Source organism: Podarcis bocagei, assembly GCF_964188305.1.
Source record: "Podarcis bocagei genome assembly, chromosome: 14".
NCBI classification, from domain to species: domain Eukaryota; kingdom Metazoa; phylum Chordata; class Lepidosauria; order Squamata; family Lacertidae; genus Podarcis; species Podarcis bocagei.
The window spans coordinates 4868940-4887211 of record NC_138139.1 but is presented as its reverse complement, the minus strand read 5'-3'; the positions used below and the strand labels follow the sequence as shown (position 1 = coordinate 4887211).

General features: G+C 49.9%; 1 pseudogene across 1 annotated transcript; it reads left to right on the top strand.

The window, feature by feature from the left end:
* Positions 1 to 5052: 5052 nt before the first annotated feature.
* LOC308573392 (C2 calcium-dependent domain-containing protein 4C pseudogene) lies at positions 5053 to 7339 on the top strand (annotated as a pseudogene). Its single transcript, XR_014013416.1, has 2 exons — positions 5053 to 5136; positions 5873 to 7339. The product of XR_014013416.1 is annotated as a C2 calcium-dependent domain-containing protein 4C pseudogene (transcript).
* Positions 7340 to 18272: the final 10933 nt, after the last annotated feature.

The following is an 18272-nucleotide window of genomic DNA, read 5'->3' as shown; positions in this document are numbered from 1 at the left end:
GGGAACATAAGTAGAATGAAAGAATGTAGTCCTGAGCCCAGGTGATTTGAGCTTGCTCTCCAGCCACTCAAGGAACAGGGGCCCTGGTGGTGGTGGTAAATCTGGAAACTCTAAAAGGTGAGACCTTTCTTGGAAGGAAGAACCAGTGATCATCCCCCACTTGTCACTTTTCCTATGAAAGAAGGGGCTTACCAACTGAAGAAACATCTCCAGAGCTGCAGCAAGGCTGCCGAAGGAAAACTCAGTCTTCCCCAACCTGGTGCCCTCCAGTTGTTTTGGACGTAAACTCCCATCATCTCCGACACTAGGCCACGGTGGCAGGGGCTGATGGGGCTTGTAGTCCAAAACATCAGAATGAGTCTTCCTCAAGAGGACAGCAACCAGCTCCTTTTCCAGACCATGGGGAGTGGCAGGAGAAACAATTCAGGAAGAACCAGGCCTCCAATGTGCAGCTTGGAATCAGAGAACTTTCCCTTGAGATGGGCAGTGAGCACAACAAGATGTCCATTCATCACTCAGCTGTGTCCTTCATTGGGGTCACGGCTTGTCCAGTCCTTTGCCTGTATAAGGAAGCCGACAACCTCTCCACCAAAAGAGCCAGCCTCTGTCTTAGTGGTGGGTCTGTGGAGTGGGGAGGGCTGTAGATTTCTCAGTGGGATCATCAGGTGCCTTTAGCATGGTGGTGTGTATAATTCTCTATTTCTCCTTTACATCTCCAGGTGTGGCAGTGCTGGACTGAGTCTTGCCTCAGTGGTGGACTGGATGAGAGGAAATAAACTGAAGCTCCATTCAGATAAGACAGTGGCCCTGTTGGGAGGTGGCCTGCTCTTGAGGGGGTTACACTTCCTCTTCAGGAGCAGCTACATAACTTGGGGGTGCTCCTGGATCCATTACTGTCGCTTGAGGCCCAGGTGGCCTTGGTGGCACGTAGTGTCTTCCATCAGCTTCGGCTGGTGGCTCTGCTATGTCCCTATCTGGACAGGGATGGCCTAACTTCTGTGGCCTATACTCTGGCAACCTGTAGGTTGGATTACTACAGTGTGTTGTACGTGAGTCTGCCTCTGAAGATGGTTCAGAAACTTCAGCTGGTGTAAAATGCAATTGCCAGATTCCTTACCAGAACAAGATGGTTTGGGCATATAACGCCAGTCCTGGCCTGACAGCACTGGCTGCCAATTCACTTCCAGGCCCAATTCAAAGTGCTGGTGCTGACCTATAAAGTCTTACACGGCTCAGGACCTCAATACTTTAAGAACTGCCTCTCCCCATACAATGACCCGGATCCAGCTCTTGTCACCCGTGGCCCTTCTCTATGTCCCTCCTACCTGCGAGGTTTGGAGGGTGGCCACATGAGAACAGGCCTTTCCTGTGGTGGCTCCCCACCTATGGAATGCTCTCCCCAGAGAGGCTCGCTGGGCGCCATCATTATGTGTTTCCAGGTTCCAGGCAAAAACATTCCTCTTTACCAAGGCCTTCAGTCATTAAATGATCTACGGTTACGATTCTTTTATTATTATGCTGTCTATTATTATGCTTTGTATTATGTTTTAATTATTATGCTCTGTAAAATACATGCTCTTCACCCTGGGATCTTTTGATAAGGGATGGTATATCAATCGAATATCATTATTGTTAATCATCATCATGCGGCTGGGATGCCTGGTGCCGTCTGGATACTGTTGAACCCCCAGCTCCCAGCAGCCCCAGCCAGCAAGGCCAAAGATCAAGGACGAAGGGAGTTGTGGACGCAGGTTCCCCACCCCTGATGTACAGTATAAGCACATTAGGGTAGCCCTTTGCTTGTCTCTAGTCAGCACCCAGATGGGAAAGACCACCAGCAGCACAAGAGGGTTCCTGTGCTCTTCCCATTCTTATTTCCCAGTAACTCTGTAAATACCTATTTCTGTTTTTAGTGATAGACTGCCTCTGAGTCTGGAGGTTCTATACCGTAGTTTCCATACCTCTGGTTACCATATCTCTTTCCCATGAATTTGTTGACTCTCCATTTGTAGCTGTCTAACCTTGTGACTGTGCCCTGTGAATCTTCTATGTGGTTTTCTTAAAATTAAACCCACAAAGCTCTCAAAACAGCACAGAGAATACTGAAAGTAATAATGATGCTGTGTGCGCTCTTGCCAACTCAATCCTCAGCATGCCTGCTCAGATGTCAGCCCCATAATAATAATAATAATAATAATTTATTATTTGTACCCCGCCCATCTGGCTGGGTTTCCCCAGCCACTCTGGGCGGCTTCCACAGAAACCAAAAAACACTAAAATATCATACATTAAAAGCTTCCCTGAACAGGGCCGCCTTAAGATGTTTTCTGAATGTCAGGTAGTTGTCCATCACCTTGACATCCGATGGGAGGGCATTCCACAGGGCGGGCGCCACCACCGAAAAGGCCCTCTGCCTGGTTCCCTGTAGCTTCGCTTCTCGCAATGAGGGAACCGCCAGAAGGCCCTCGGCGCTGGACCTCAGTGTCCGGGCAGAACGATGGGGGTGGAGACGCTCCTTCAGGTATACTGGGCATAGAGGGTTGCATAGAGGGTTGCAGCCTGGAATTATGGACAGATTGAGAAGCACAGGTGGAGGTGAGCAAGAGGAGGAAAGGGGGGAATTGTTTGAGGGAGCAGACCTTTGGACAAGGGGTGATGGTGGAGCGAAAGTCACAAGTGGGGATGTAGCCCTGGATAATTCTGTAGGAGAGAATGGTGTGGTTTCCTCTGAAAGAGTGGCCAATAGGTGGCGCACTGCAATCACTTACTGGGCTCACCTGGAAGGCAGCTACAACTGCAGCTTGTCAGTCCTAGGCTGCAAGGACAGAGGCAGCACCAGGTTCAGCGTCAAGCAGAATTAGGCCAAGAATTAGGTTTGCTGATGCCCCAGGCTGGAAGAGGCTGGTTAGTCAGCTGGAAGTGATGTTTTGTTGTCTTGCAGTGCGGTGATGGAAATGAGATTTATTGTTGTGATGGTTTGACTTTTTTAAAAAGATGGTTTTATTTTATTATGCTGGTTAGAAATCACCCTAATAGGAGGTTGTGATGGCTTCTTGTTCAGAAAACAGATGACTCAGGGTGGATTAACACGGCCATGACTTTTTTCACAAGGGGACTGCAATCCTTGCTTCCACCTGGCCATTTAAAGCTCCCCTCAGATGTGTGCCTCAGAGGTCACAGTGCTTGTCAACAGGAGGGATGGATACTTGATATGAGCATATTACTGGATATTACCACCTACAAATTCAGCCACCTACTAGAGCAGCAGCTCCCCAGCCTGGGCGGGCCAGTGACTTCTCCTGGGAGGCCGGGTGGAAAGGAAGGAACTTTGGTGTCTAGGTCAGAAACAGGAGTGGTGGAAGTTCAGCAGGTACAGTTGGAAATGAAGTCTCTGCACAGAGGTGAAAACATGGACCCAGTGTGTGGCAGCTCTGGAAACGGTTGCATTTTAATTTTTCGTTTTTACAAATTTCATTGAATCCTTCACAGTATAACAGTTTTTATTTTTTAAAATGTTGCAGACAAAACTTTAAAATCTGATATAAACCAATCAAAACATTCCAAAGACCGCATGGGGATGGGAAATACGTACGTGAACCATGCGTCCTCATTACATACTTTGGGAATAATATACGTATAAATGCCAAACATAGGGTCCATTATGTCAGCAAAGCTAACAGCAACCTTCTTTAAGATTCGGTGAGAGCCAGTGACAAGATATCTAAATAAAGAAAATCCAAACCAGCTTTTTAAAAAATATTTTCCTTTCCTTTTATAAATGTATATGAAACAGAAAGAACAGTTATAACAACAGATGAAAATCAAAAAGGGAAAAGCAAAACTATAAAATAGGCATGTAAAATGAGTCCAGTTCCACATGGGTTAAAGTAACCAAGTAGAAAATCAGAATACAGAGGTAAAGTTCAGACAACGTACCTCTCCAAAAGGAAAAGTGAACAGAAGATGGTCTAGGTTCTTCAGGTGAGGAATTAATGAAAGAAATGAAGTGATGGAAGTTAAACAGGTACAGTTCCTGCAGGTATCTATCTCTATTACTTCCTGCTTCTCAATTGGCACCATCAGGGATGTGCTAAGCTAGCTTGGTTAGAGGAAGGGGGAGTGTTAGAAGTCCAATTAATACCTGCAAGAATTTTTTTCTGGAAAGGACATCAGGGATTCTGTTCCTCACTGGCCATTTCTCTGTATTGCCCTGCAGGTTCCAGCAGCAGCTGCATTGATCGCTGTAGAGTAGCAACGCTTGCTTGGGGGTTTCAGTTTTTAAAACAACTGCTGTAAGGTGATAGTCCTAAAGGCTATGCAATCTCAGTGTGTGATGGGAAGCCTTGCACCTTCCTGTGAGTGTCACCAGCAGAATAGGAAACACACACATGGAGAGAGGGAGAGAGATTGAATTTGGATCAAACTCCAGGTATTCAGATCTACTTCTCTAGCCCATTCTTCCCCAGCATGGCCCACGGCTGTGGTCCAGATGCTCTAAAGGGCGCTCGATTGGGAAAAGAATATCAGCTTGTTCTCCTAAGCCAAAGCGCTCGAACTGCAAGGCTACCAGGAATGATGGGCAGAACCTGCATCCAGGAACAGGCAAGGTGCCTCCACCCACCATTGGCTGGGCATCCCCAGCTCTGGGCTCCCGTCCTGCTCGTGGGCTTCCCACAGTGGGCACCGCCAGGACAAGAGGATGGGCTCCCTTTGCGCTGAGCCTGATTCAAGAGGGGCTGCGGGCTAGAAAAACGACACAAGACGGGGAAACCTGGTCTGGCTGCTGCTAAAGCCGGCGGCGGCGGCTGGCTGGCAGTGCCCTGCTTGTTTGCGTGCCCCGGGCAGGAGCGCCCCTGAGCAGGCGGCGCCAGCGCGGCTCCTCCACCTTTACGCGCCTGGCAGCTGCTGGCACCGCGGAGGAGGGAGGCGGGAGCGGGGCTGCGGGCCAATGGGAGCTGCCTCTGCCTCCGCGGCTGGCGATTGGCTTCGGCGCGCCGCCGCTTGCCCATAAAGAGCGCGCCCGCGGCGCCGGGCTGCAAGCTCGCAGGAGTAGCGGCTCGAGGGCTTGGCAGGGCGCAGCAGCTCTGTGCGCGCGGCATCCTGAAGCAGTTCTTGGGAAGCGACCGACCCTGCAAGGTAGGCGCGAGGTTGTTTGTGCCCGCGGACTCTGCGGGCTTCCTCAGAAGCGAGGCTGGGGACTCCGATCATAGCTGTCAACGTTTCCCCTTTTTAAAGGGAAATTCCCTTGTTCCGAATAGGATTCCTCCCAAGAAAAGGGAAAAATTGACAGCTATGACTCCGATGGGGCTTGGCACCTAAGTGTGCTGGGGATCGCAGCCTTGATGAAAGTCTACGGACTGGCCAAAGACAGACTGGTCTTTGGAGTTCTTCATGGGGGCTCTCCCTCCCCCTTTTCTCTCGTTCTTCCCTTGTTAAGTAAAGAAACCCGTTTTAGTAAATGGAATGTATGTATTGAATTCTATCTAAAACTACCAGGAATTCTTTTGCACAAAGGAAGGAGTTTGGTGGGGGCTGGGAAGGCTTGCTGGAGCCCGATCCTGTGCTTGTTGGCTCTGAAGTAAGGCGCACTTGATTCTGTGAGGCTTACTCGCAAGTAAGCATGCCTGGATTTTTGCAGCTGTGGCGTGCAAAAAGGCTTTAGCTATACAAAAGTAGCATTCAGCTACGTCCTACTTGGAGTAGACCCACTGGAAGGAACAAACATGGCTGTTAATTTCAGTGGGTATACTCCGGAGTAAAAAGAAGCTGAGTACCCCCCATCACCTGCTGCCTACATTTAAGAGGGCTTTAATAGTTGCGAACAACCCAGAGATATTAACGCCTTTGTATTCGCCTCTCCCTTTTTTGGCAGGTTCTTCTGATCTCCTTCAGCTCTTCTGTGGGACTCCCGAGAAGTCAGCGGGACTCAATGTGGTTCTTGGAGAAAGTGGGGGCATCCCCTGGAGAAGGGAGCCCCCTGGGCCCGTCCTTCCTGGGCTTGCCCCCCAGCCACCCCGTCCCTAACGCAGCCAAGCCGGGGGGCCCTGCTGCAGCTTTTGCCAACATCCTGACCCCGGACCGGATCCCGGAGTTCTGCATCCCTCCCCGGCTGGCCAATCCTCCTCCGGCGAAGAGTCCCAGCGCAACTTTCCAGCCCCACCGCTGCCTCACGGAGCCCGGCTTGCAGCAGGCGGCCACCTCGGCCGGGGTGGGGGCCGAGCGCACCCCCTGCCCGTTCCCGCTGCCCCACCTCATCCAGGTGGAGAGCGTGGAGGAGATCCCGGACCTGGAGGAGGAGGAGGAAGGCGGCACGAACTCGGACCCCCAGTCGCAGGCTGCCCTGTCGCTGCCCCACTTCCCCAAAGCGCAGACCTCCTACGGCTTCTGCACGCTGCTGGAGAGCCCGCACACCCGCCGGAAGGAGTCCATCTTCCACCGCGACTCCTCGCCCAGCCTGGCGCGGCCCCGAGCCAGCAGCTACGCGGGCCGAGAGCTCTCCTCCGGCCGCCCGCTGGCCTGCGCGCCCCCGCTGCTCCGCCGGCCCTGCGACAGCGACACGGCTTCCTCCAGCGAGTCCTCGCCCTTCGGCTCCCCGCTGCTGGGCCGCTCCCCTCCGCTGCCGCGCGGGCCCGGCTTGCTCTCCAAAGCGCGCAGCCAGGAGGGGCTGCTGGGCAGGGCCTGGCGGTCCCGGGGCAAGCTGTCCAGCGCGGGGAGAGCCAGCTCCCTGTCCACGGAGGACAGCAGCTCCACGGACAGCAGCCCCAGCGCCGCGCGGCGCTCCTCGGACTGCCTCTTCGAGCCGCTGAGCTGCCGCGCCTGCAGCCTCTCGCCGCTGCCCCTCTTCCCGCTGGAGAGGCTGGGCCGGGAGAGCACGGTGGGCCTGGACCGGGGCGGGCTGCTGCGGCTGTCCTGCGAGTACTGCCCCGAGAACCGGCGCCTGCGGGTCCGCCTGATCAGCGTGGAAGGGCTGTACGAGCCCGCGGCCGAGCCCAAGAGCATCAACTGCTGCATCACCTTCTCGCTGGTGCCCGGCAAGGTCCAGAAGCAGCGCAGCACGGTCATCAAGAGGAGCCGCGACCCCATCTTCAACGAGGACTTCTTCTTCGTGGGCATTGCCGAAGACGACCTGGGCAGCCTCGCCGTCAGGATGAAGGCTGTCAATAAGGGGAGCAGCTTGAAAAGGGACCTTCTCTTGGGGGAGAGCGAGGTTCCCTTGATGAAGCTTTTAGCGGGTTAAAAAAGAGAGAAAGAACTCTCTTGCAACCTGAGATACTTTATTTATTTTTTTCATACTCGTGGGTTTTTTTTTGTTTTAAAATAAATATAATTTTTACTGAAACTTGCAAATGCTTCTCTTTTGGTATCTGTTAGGTCAGTAAATGACTTTGACTTGAGCGAGGCCTGCAAGTTACGCACTGGAATGCTCAATTCATGGTTCTGTTAATCCTGTGCACCTGTGCTTTGGCAATGTCCCATTGAGCTCTCCATGAGGCTTGCACCTAAGGAGCTGTGTACAGACTTGCAGCTTCCGTGTTTGTGTAGCAACCAGAGTGCTTTACATCATCCTTAAAACACCCCCCACAGGGCAGGTGACAGGGCGGTGGTGGCTGAAGCTGGTTAGTTTCAACCTGCAGCTGGAGAGTCCCAGGTCATCTCTGCTCAGCCACAGAGCTCACTCTCTCACGGTCTCTCCTGCCTCGGAGGGTGGCTTTAAAATGTAATTCATGAAAGTTTTCTCCCATTTGAACGCAGGGAGGGTTACTTCTGAGTAAACACACACAGGGTTGTGCTGTGAAAGGCAGCAGTTTACCTTAGACCTCCTAGTGAGTTCATGGCAAGACAGGATAGTTGAACTGGATTTTTTTTTAGTTCACTGTTACACAAAACTAGCTCCATTTTCATCATGCCATCAGGGTACATTAGCCTTCCTCAGTCTGGGATCCTTCCAGTACAGAGTGCTCTACTTTGCAGTGTGAAATACAAATGCCTGTGAACATTGTATAGGAACACGGCAGACTGTACCTCTTGCACTTCATGACCCTTTAGCATCATAGCTTATAGTTCATACCCATTATAAATAATTGCCAACTGAGGCCAGCACTCAGTGCATCTGATGAAGTGGGCCATGGTCCATGACAATTTAAGCCACAACAAGGCTACAATCCCAAAGGGATTTACCTAGTACATAGCTATAGTGAACCCACGAAGGTTTACTTCTGAGTAATGGGTAAAGGATTGCACTGTCAATCTATTAGATCTGAGGGTGCCACAATGTTTGGGGGCTGTAATTTTGAGTAAATATAGCACTGGGTGGGTTGTTAGGTTTTGTTTCAGTAAGAGGTGCTGATGTGAAGAGTTAAGCCAGAAGTTCCCAACAGGAATTGAATCAAAGAAGAAACGTGTACAAATTAATCCAAGCAAGAGCCCATTTCTTCAGTTGTGGCAATATGTGAACATTCAGCTGAACAGAACTCTTCCATCAAACAGAATGTAAAGGTTTCTTGCTTTTAGCTGAACACTAAGGAAGCAAACAGCTTTGAAATCTTACGTGATAATGGCCATGCCTGACTGCAAATACTGGAGGCACTGAGTGACCACCTGCCTCAACATTTGTAGAAGAGGTGAAACCATGCCATGTGTCACTACCCCATTTCCCACTTGGAAGTGCCATCTCCACACCCCAAAGAGCCCTGTTCTGGGGTGCGACAGGCCAGATCAGGAAAGTTGTGAGTGTGGCTAATTGTCAGATCCCCCAAAACAATGAACTTTGCACCTGCACCCTAGAAGTCTGGCCAGAGGTCCTGTGGGAGAACTCTCAGTCCTGCAGAGCCCCACCTTAAGGGGAGCCACTACATGTCCGCAGGAGCCTCAGGGGGCAGGGAGAGCACTCTCATGAGCCCCATGGTGGGCAAAAGGATTCCTGAATTGCAGGGAGTTGCAGTAATTGATCGTAGTGGTTCCTTCCACCTCTACAATTCTATGATTCTGTCCTCCTTGGGTCCAGCTTAAGGGTTCCCCACAGGCTTTGGGTTGGCCACTGTGAGAACAGGGTGCTATGGTCTGATCCAGCAACAGGCTCTGCCTAGGTCCTTACATTCTTAAGTGTCTTGCCTGAGGCTGAGGGTGCCCCAAATCCTGGAGCTGGGTTGAGACAGGGCACAGGAGTATTGTGCAGCTTTGCCCTTAGGAAGTACCCGTTCCTTTACCGCAATTTCCCTCCCAAGTCTGGGTACATACAACCAGTGCATTTTTTCTGGGGGTATGCATACCCCTAAACATTTTGTGAATCTAAGTTTGGCCTCATTAAGGGGCAGTATTTCAATATGAGTAGGAAAATCAGAGTACCCCTAAACATATATTTTTTTTAGAAAAAAAGCACTGCATACAACTGAAATACATTCTCTAGTCTCCCGCCTGATGTCTTCCTTCTGCCAGCCACTCAGGGCAGGACACCTCCTTGTGCGGTGGATAAACTGGATAGGGAGGAGGGAGGGAGCCCTCTCATCTTAACATGAGACTCCACTGTGGTCCTAAGTAAAGCTGAAAGGTGGAAAATTCATGATGGACAACAGGAGCGCACAGAGGCTGCTGCCTTACACTGAGTCAGACTGGCAGTGGCCCTCCAGAATTCCAGGCAGGGGGCTCTCCCAGCCCCACTTGGAGATGCTGCCAGGGATCCGAACCTGGGGCCTTCTACATGCAAAGCAGATGCTCTCCCACTGTGCTACATCCTTTCCCCAAAAGCAGTTCTTCCCATAGCACATGAACACTCTATAACACTCTGGAGTTTACTGTAGCAATGGTCATCAATGAAGATAGCTTAGAAGGGGATTGGACAAATTTACGGAGGACCAGGCTTTCAAGGGCTGCTAGTTGCGATGGCTGTCAGTGCCGGATTTACGTATAAGCTAAACAAGCTATAGCTTAGGGCCCTACTCTCTTGCCCCCCCCAAAAAAAAAACCAAAGAAAAAAAACCCTGGATGTACATTTCCAAAATATAAGATAAAGAACAAATTAAAAAACCTACATTCAACAACAGCGTTTTGTGTTGTGTATGCATGCAGTGCAAGTAGATAAATAGGTACCACTCCGGCAGGAAGGTAAACGGTGTTTCCGTGTGCTGCTCTGGTTCACCAGAAGCGGCTTAGTCATGCTGGCCACATGACCTGGAAGCTGTACCCTGGCTCCCTCGGCCAATAAAGCGAGATGAGCACCACAACCCCAGAGGCATCCGCGACTGGACCTAACGGTCAGGGGTCCCTTTACCTTTACGGACCTATTAGGTCCATCAATTACCATATAGCATATATTCAACACAAAAAACAGCGACAATTTGTTGTTGACAAAGGGCAGCTGGACATATAAAGGGCCTGATCACCCTCAGTAGCTTAGGGCCTCATCAAACCTAAATCCAGCCCTGATGGCTGTGCACTGCCAGGACCAGTTTGCCTCTGAATACCAGAGAGTTTTCAGAGGGAGAGTAGGAGGGGCCTGGAAGTTGCTCAGCAACTGCACCTGTTGGGCAGCAGCCTAGCTGGGCAGGCACCTCCCTGGTCAGTCACATAGTCCTCTGCACGATGGTGAGATATGGCAGCTTCCTAGTTACCTATTTAAAGTGTTACAGCTATTTCTTGTGCATGATCTAGTTGTAATCCTTGCAGCAACCTCAGGCTGACATTGTCACTTGCACTTTGCAGCTGCACTTCCCTATACTGTATGTCTTTTGCTTAAAAAATAAATAAATCAGTTCCAGTACCGTTAGGTCACTGCAAAATACAATATGTGGAAAGCTTCAATCACTTAATTGTGAGGGGGCGGGGAAAGCATTGTCAACTGTATTGCAGCAGCTATTGGTGAATTATATAACGCTTCCAAGTGTCTACGTGATGAGGCTGAGGGCGATGGGAGTAGAATCCATTTTCAGAAGATGATGAGGAAAAGACAAGCTACAATCACCCTGACTTAATCTGATCTTGCCTATTATTGAATATGGTCTCTTGGTCCAGTTAGTAGTAAAATTAGAATTATGGTATGGCAATGGATTAAAAAACCACTCAGGTTTTAATCTTAAATGCAAGCAGCAGAAGGTTGGCTGTAAAATTTGCTGCCTCGTTGTGAGGTGTACCAAACTGCACTGATGGCACTTAATTGAATTGTCTTGCATCATTTATAACACTTTATGTTCTCTTCTAACGTGTTCTGGGCTTGGGGTGTCTGTCCTCTGCCATTCCCCTTGCACAGATGGCAAGCAAGGCAGAAAGAGTGGGATTTGCGCCTGTGCTGTACTTTACAGAGGAGAGAGGAGGAGAGTCCTCTGTCTGAAAGTGTCCTTAGTTGAAGGGCTTAAAGGTCAAAGCTTAAAGATGAAGGGAGAGCAAGTGGTACCTTGAAGATGCCCCCCTGGCACCTTCTGGGCAGCAGACTGAGCAGGCACCTGGTCACAGGCTTCCCTGTTACGGAGAGATGCACTGCATTTCTATACTAATGATGATGGTGGTGATGATGATGTAGCATTACTTATCCCCCCCCCCCATCCAACTGGGTTTCCCCAGCCACTCTGGGCAGCTTCCAACAAAATATAAAGGAATAAAACAAAATATAAAACATTAAAAGCTTCTTGAAAAGGACTGTCTTCTAAAAGTTGTATAGTTATTTATCTCTTTGACATCTGACAGGAGGGCATTCCACAGGGTGGGCACGACTACTGAGAAGGCCCTCTGCCTGGTTCTCTGTAACCTCACTTCTTGCAGTAAGGGAACTGCCACAAGGCCCTCGGCGCTGGACCTCAGTGTCCGGGATGAACGATGGGGGTGGAGATGCTCCTTCAGGTATACAGGGCCAAGGCCATTTACGGCTTTAAAGGTCAGCACCAACACTTGGAATTCTGCTCGGAAATGTACTGGGAGCCAAGGTATATCTTTCAGGACTAGTGCTATATGGTCCTGGTAGCTATTCCCAGTCACCAGCCTAGCTGCCGTGTTCTGGATTAGTTGTAGTTTCCGAGTCACCTTCAAAGGTAGCCCCATGTAGAGTGCATTGCAGTAGTCCAAGCGGGAGATAACCAAGGCATGCACCACTCTGGTGAGACAGTTTGTGGGCAGGTAGGGTCTCAGCCTGCATACCGGATGGAGCTGGTAGACAGCTGCCCTGGACACAGAAGTGACCCGTGTCTCCATGGACAGCTAAGAGTCCAAAATGACTCCCAGGCTGTGCACCCAGTCCTTTAGGGGCACACTTATCCCATTTAGGACCAGGGAACTCCCCACACCTGCCCATCCTCTGTCTTGTCAGGATTCAACCTCAATCCATTGACCGCCATCCACCCTCCAGACACCTCCAGACACTCATACCTGCCTTCACTGGTTCCCAGGTTGGAAGTTTTTAAGTAGAGGTTGGGTGGCCATCTGTCAGGGACTCTTTAGTTGTGATCCCTGCATTGCAGGGGGCTGGACTAGATGACCCTTGGGATCCCTCCCAACTCTACAGTTTTATGGTTCTTTATGGTATATCTATAATGTTGTGAAGCTGATTATTTTTTATTTTAATTTATGCTATTTTTGATGCAGCAACTGATTCTACTATGGTCAGTAATATGGGCTGAAACAAATAGATTCCAAACTGAAAATGTTTAAGAGTGAAGAAGCCAAGGTTGCTGGTTTCCTCTTCCTGAGAGTAATTCAGGGCCTGGTGTCCTGCAGAAAGTGAATTCAGAAAATCCTCTATCACCATCTTCCTGTAATAAAGATAAAGACATTAAATCTGTCTTTGCACCTTCCCCATTTCCCTCTGAGCAAAGGGAAAGTCTCTTCCTGAAAAAATGTTGTCCCCATCCAACCAGTCCCTTAGGGAGCTGCTGGCAGGAAGTGTTTCTTCTGCAGAAATATAAACAACCCAAACTTTTCAAAGGAAAAACATTGGCAAACAAGCAAAGCGATTCTTCTTCCCAGGCCTTACTCCTGTCGCTTGCTTATCTTATTTTCCTAAGCATTTGTTCTGTATGTATGTATGTATGTATGTATGTATGTATGTATGTATGTATGTATAGAGGAACCTCATACCCTTCCACATTCCTCAGCTGAAAAGAGGAAAATTTCTCACTCTCCCACAACTTATTCCCTTGACCTCACATTTTTGGCCCCCCCCCCAGCAGAGGATTTCTGATCAGAAGAAGGGCAAGTGCTGCCACCGTTGCACCAACTGGACACAGCCATGGGTGTAGCCAGGGAGTTGGGGGGGGGGGCAGAACCTCAGTTAGCTATGTATTTTTTGCTCCCCCTTGGCTATACCCATGGATGCAGCACACACGCCCTCCATCGTCCCCATTTTTATTTTATTTTTTGGTAGATTTACAAAAAGAAAAGTATACAACAATAAATACCGTATTTTTTGCTCTATAACACGCACCCGACCATAACACGCATGTAGTTTTTAGAGGAGGAAAACAAGAAAAAAATATTCTAAACGAAACAGTGGATGTATGATTTTTGTGGTTCATGCTGTGGCTACAGACATGTGATCTGACAGTGAGTTTGGAGTAGCCCAATGCAAAAATCCTGAGGATCCATGTGGATCCATGCTTTGTAACCACGTTTTTGCACCACTGCGGCCCCAGGCAACAGTGGGTGCGTGATTTTTTGGTGCAAGATGTAGCCATGGACATGCTATGTGATCTGATGGTGAATTTGGGGTGACCCAGTGCAAAAATCCTGAGGATCCATGTGGATCCGTGTTTTGTAACCATGTTTTAAGTGAGGAGGGGAGGAAAAGCACTCAAGGAACAAGGAGCATGCGTGGGGTGGGTGGAGAAGGATGCTGCTAATAATGAAGAAGAGGGGTATATGGGGAGAAGGCTCCTCTCCTCTCCCACTTTGCTCCTTTAAAGCAAGCAGGCTCTGCCTTTCTCCCTCCTCCCCGCTCATCCCCGGCTTAGTGAGCTGAAAAACTTTGCTGCTATTTAGCGAGCTGAGTGGGGAGGAGAGAGGGACAGAGAGCCTGCTTGCTTTAAAGGAGCCAACCGGACAGGAGCCACTTACACTCGTGTAAGCGGCTCCTCTCCTCTCCCCTCCCGCTTTGCTCCTTTAAAGAAGCAGGCTCTCTGTCCCTCTCTCCTCCACACTCAGCGGCTCTTCTCCTGCTTTGCTGTTTCAAAGCGAGCCACGGAGGAGGGAAGGAAGGGGAACCATGGATCCTCTGCTCACGACTGCAGCAGATCCCCCCCGCCATCCGTAGGCATTCCCTCCGTAACATGCACAGACATTTCCCCTTACTTTCTAGGAGGAAAAAAGTGAGTGTTATGGAGAGAAAAATACGGTAAATTTTAGAAAGGGGCAAGATTAGATGTGGACGCACAAAGCATTTTTTAAACAAACAAACTTGAGTCTCCTTGCGCTCCACTCCCCCATTATTTGTGCCCAAGGCGACCCTGCCCTCTGCCTGCCCCTCAGAGCTGGCGCATCATGTGGAGCTGGGCCCAGGGACGCGGACTTATAAAAAATATTGGGGGGGCCCGGGAAAGCTCATGAATAATAAATAAGCTCATGAATATGCAAATAAAGTGGCGCCGCCTCCTCGTGAGCAAATAGGGGAGAGCGTGCTGCGCCTATTAATCAGCTCCGGAGCGGAAATTGGGTGGAGCTTTTGCTCGGGAGGGAGGGCAGGAGGCATGCAGCCCGACCCTGTGCATTTTGGGCTGGGGGAGGGGCGGCGATGGCGCTCTACTGGAGGGGCGCCGGAGATTATTGGGGGGGCAGAGCCCCCCCAAACGAATTTTTGAGGGGGCTCGGGCCCCCTCAAGCCCCATGGAGTCGGCGCCTATGGCTGGGCCTCGTGGCAGCGGTCTCTCCTCCTCCTCCTCTCCCACACTCCAGCAGCCGTTACAAGCTGCCCAAGGGAGCAGGTCAGTGGCTGCAGCCATTTAGTGTCCACAGGGTGCTTCCTCGCTGCTGCTGCTGCTGCTGCTGCTGCTGCTGCTGCCGCCACTCAGGCCAAGCCCCAAGCTCAGCAGCTGGTCTGGTGAAGAAAATAGAGACATTCCAGGATCAAATCGGAAGTCATAATGGCTTTTGTAATACTGGGACTATCCCTGGAAAATCAGGGAACTTGTAGAATACAGCTGAGGAACCTGAGGGTTCCTGGGGTGAAACGCAACCCTACAAAGCCACTGACCCTCAGCCAGGACTCTCGCCGTCCAGGGCATTCGCCCTCTCCCCCTTGGCATTGCTGTGCTCTGCACCCTCCTCTTTTGCCTGACTGGGTGGTGGTGGTGGAGCTGTGCTTTTTGTCTGTGGTAAAAGTGAGGTGGCCAATCATAAAAATATGATCAGCACAGAAAGGATGTACAAGAAAAATGAAAACATGTTTGGCACACCAAAATACCAGGTTGACCCCTTTAGCACCCCATTCTCTCCTCACACCAGACCTTGGGGGTCCAATGAAGCTGAATGTGGGAAAATTCAGGACAGATAAAAGAAAGGACCCTTTTATGCAGCACAGAATGAAACGATGGGACTTGCTCCGCCAGGGACAGTACTGAGATTTTCAGTTGTTGCAAACTGCCCTGAGCCATGATGGGTGGGGTTGCCTGGTCAGGAGCATCCCGGACCCTGAGATCTAGGGGTGGCCCCTGGTGATGTCCTGGGGGTGGCTGCTTCTTCCCCTGCATTCCCTCCCACCCCTGAGCCCTAGAGGCTAAATTGGGGAGGGAAGCAGAGAGGGCAGCCTCCCCCTTCTATGGTATAACCTGCAGTTAGCTCCTGCTGGGCTGAAGCTTGCAAGCCGCAGGCACAGTCTTCTCCCCCCACCCCAAATATTACATTGTCACATATTTATATAGTCTTCTTAATATATATTTATTAAATTAAAGCCACTCTCACCCACCTGGAACCTAAAGCCCTCCTGCTGCCACCTAGAGGGGGTCAGGCACACCTGGAGGTCTGGTAACCCTAGAGGTGAGATATAATTATTTCATAGAATTAAAACATTTCCTCCAGCTCATCTCCACCCTGCCCTCCTTAGAAATGGCCATGTAAACGCCATTGATCCCGGGCTCTGCTGAGCCACCATCACCAACGCTCAGATGCAGGTAGGAGGGTTGATGGTTCAGGGGCAAAGGTTCCCTCCTGCCTGTTTGACTGCCAGCGTCCTCAGTACGTCAGCACCAGTTGCGCTGGACAAAAGGATGTAAACAGGTGAAAGCTTAGCAGTGGCAACTGCACGTAGGTTTCCTTTCTGGGAAGATAAACAGGCTTTCAAGGGTTCGCAGAAGTAAATCTCCAGAGCAATTTGAAAAACATTAAAGTTACATAATATGCAGTAAAATGGCCTATTGATCTATAAAACCAACTGCAGCTGCTTTTAATAACATACGCTGTCACCCCCACTTCCCACCCTTGGCCCTTGGCTTCACTCATCCATGGGCTTCAGCAATTTGCTTAGGGTGCCTTCGCCATTGTAGCCCAGTTTGATTTTGCTGGAAGTGCTCCATGGCATCTATTTGTCTGCTGCTGATCTCAGAAACCCTGTGTCTCTTCGTGGAATTTGTTTGAGATGGATAAATGCTTTTATCTTGGTACTCCAAAAACACTGCCACTGTGCAAGGGTTAATTTCAGTTGTTGTGGGTATTGTCAACATGCACAAATCAGTGGAAACTCCATGAACTTCCATAAGCTGTCATGTTTCTCTGATGCCATGTTGTGGAGGCCCCTTTCTGTTGCTCCAGCTTTTGGAAATAACTGATGCAGGCTGAGCCTCTCGCTGTATTAATCTGTTTGTTCATTTTAACTCTTGGAATGCCATGAGTTTTGTTTCCATGCTGAATTTATGCTGCTTTTGATTTTGCAGGGTATTTTTTGTTCCCTGTGTAGTCAAATTGTTCTCTTACACATGTATTGCAAACCATCCAGAGAGGCCTTTTTGTTTTCGGGCAATTTATAAATTGCTGTAAATAAATAGTGAAGGAAACAATTCTTAAAACAAGAAAACCATCCATCAGCAGAACGGTGGCAGCACATTAATGAGCCATAGTTCATTAGCCACAAACTCAGCAAATTCATGGTGTTTTTTTTAAATACTGTAATTGTTTTCATTTTCATTTTCTAATACACAAAAAGAAATAATAACATTATTTGAGAAAATTTCAATAAAAATAAAAATAATTTTATAGATTAAAAGTATTGTAAGTCACTTTTACTCTCTGGGCACCTTTTCTAAAGACTGATCTGATCATCCCCCTGACAAGTGCTATTGACCATGTTCTTTCTGGGTCTTTGGCTTGGTGGAAACAGGCAAGCGTGCTGGGGGGGGGGCGACGATGGATGGCGCATCTCCCCTGTGTCTTATTTTGAAATAACCGGGGTTCTTGCTGCCTTTCCCAGAAGAACCAGGAACAGGGCAGCCTGACAAGCAAATACTCCTGTGCCTAAAAGCCAATGCAGGAGGTTGCCAGGCTACTAATGACAGCCTGGAGAGTCTGGGCGAGGGGCTTGAACTGGCTGGAGGTGCAGCAAATGAGAAGCGGGGGTGGGAGAGAACGAAATTGGATCAGAAGCAGGGAGTGGGAGAGGTGGGGACGCTGCATGAGAGGATGTCCAGCCAGGGAGATTTTCTGTGGGCCCAGAGCAAAATCTTGAATGTGCTGCAGGGCCAGTAGCTGGTGGCTCAGCCCAGATCCCTGAGCCCCCCCCCCCCGCTCTTAACTTGCCCATCCAGCTCCTGTGGGGAAGGCAGAGGGGGAAATGGCCTCTGAGCAAGCGCTTCTCAGCCTACTGGGCCAGCTTGGAGTGGGTCTGGGAGGAGCAGTGGCCTCTTTTGGCCAACCTATGCAATAATGTTTTCATTGGCTGGGGTGGCTTTTCTGAAGGGTGGCCATGTGCCCTGCTTGACAGAGGACAGACCTCTGTTTGAGAGAGCTTCTCTCTTGGAAGGGCTGCCCAGGGCCAGTCTGGTTGAAAGCAGTCACAGCAACTCACAGCTCACCTGGTCTTCTCCACAATGGGGGGGGGGCTGTTTTGGATTCCCACTTAACATTGCAGTAAGTCTTTCTGTATCTGTATCTCTGGTAGAAATTAGCATATGCAAATTATATGCAAACATGTGTCCTCTTCACTCCTCTTATTTTGGTGATGCATTAAGGGCCCAGCCAACTTCTCTTTCCACAATTTCGTCTTTTGGCTGGAGTCTTTTGGGGTGGGGGACACCAACTGAATTGCTGCTCAGGTTTTTTATTCAGAGTGCAGCAAATTCAAATCCTGACATAAGCTCGCCCCCCTCCCT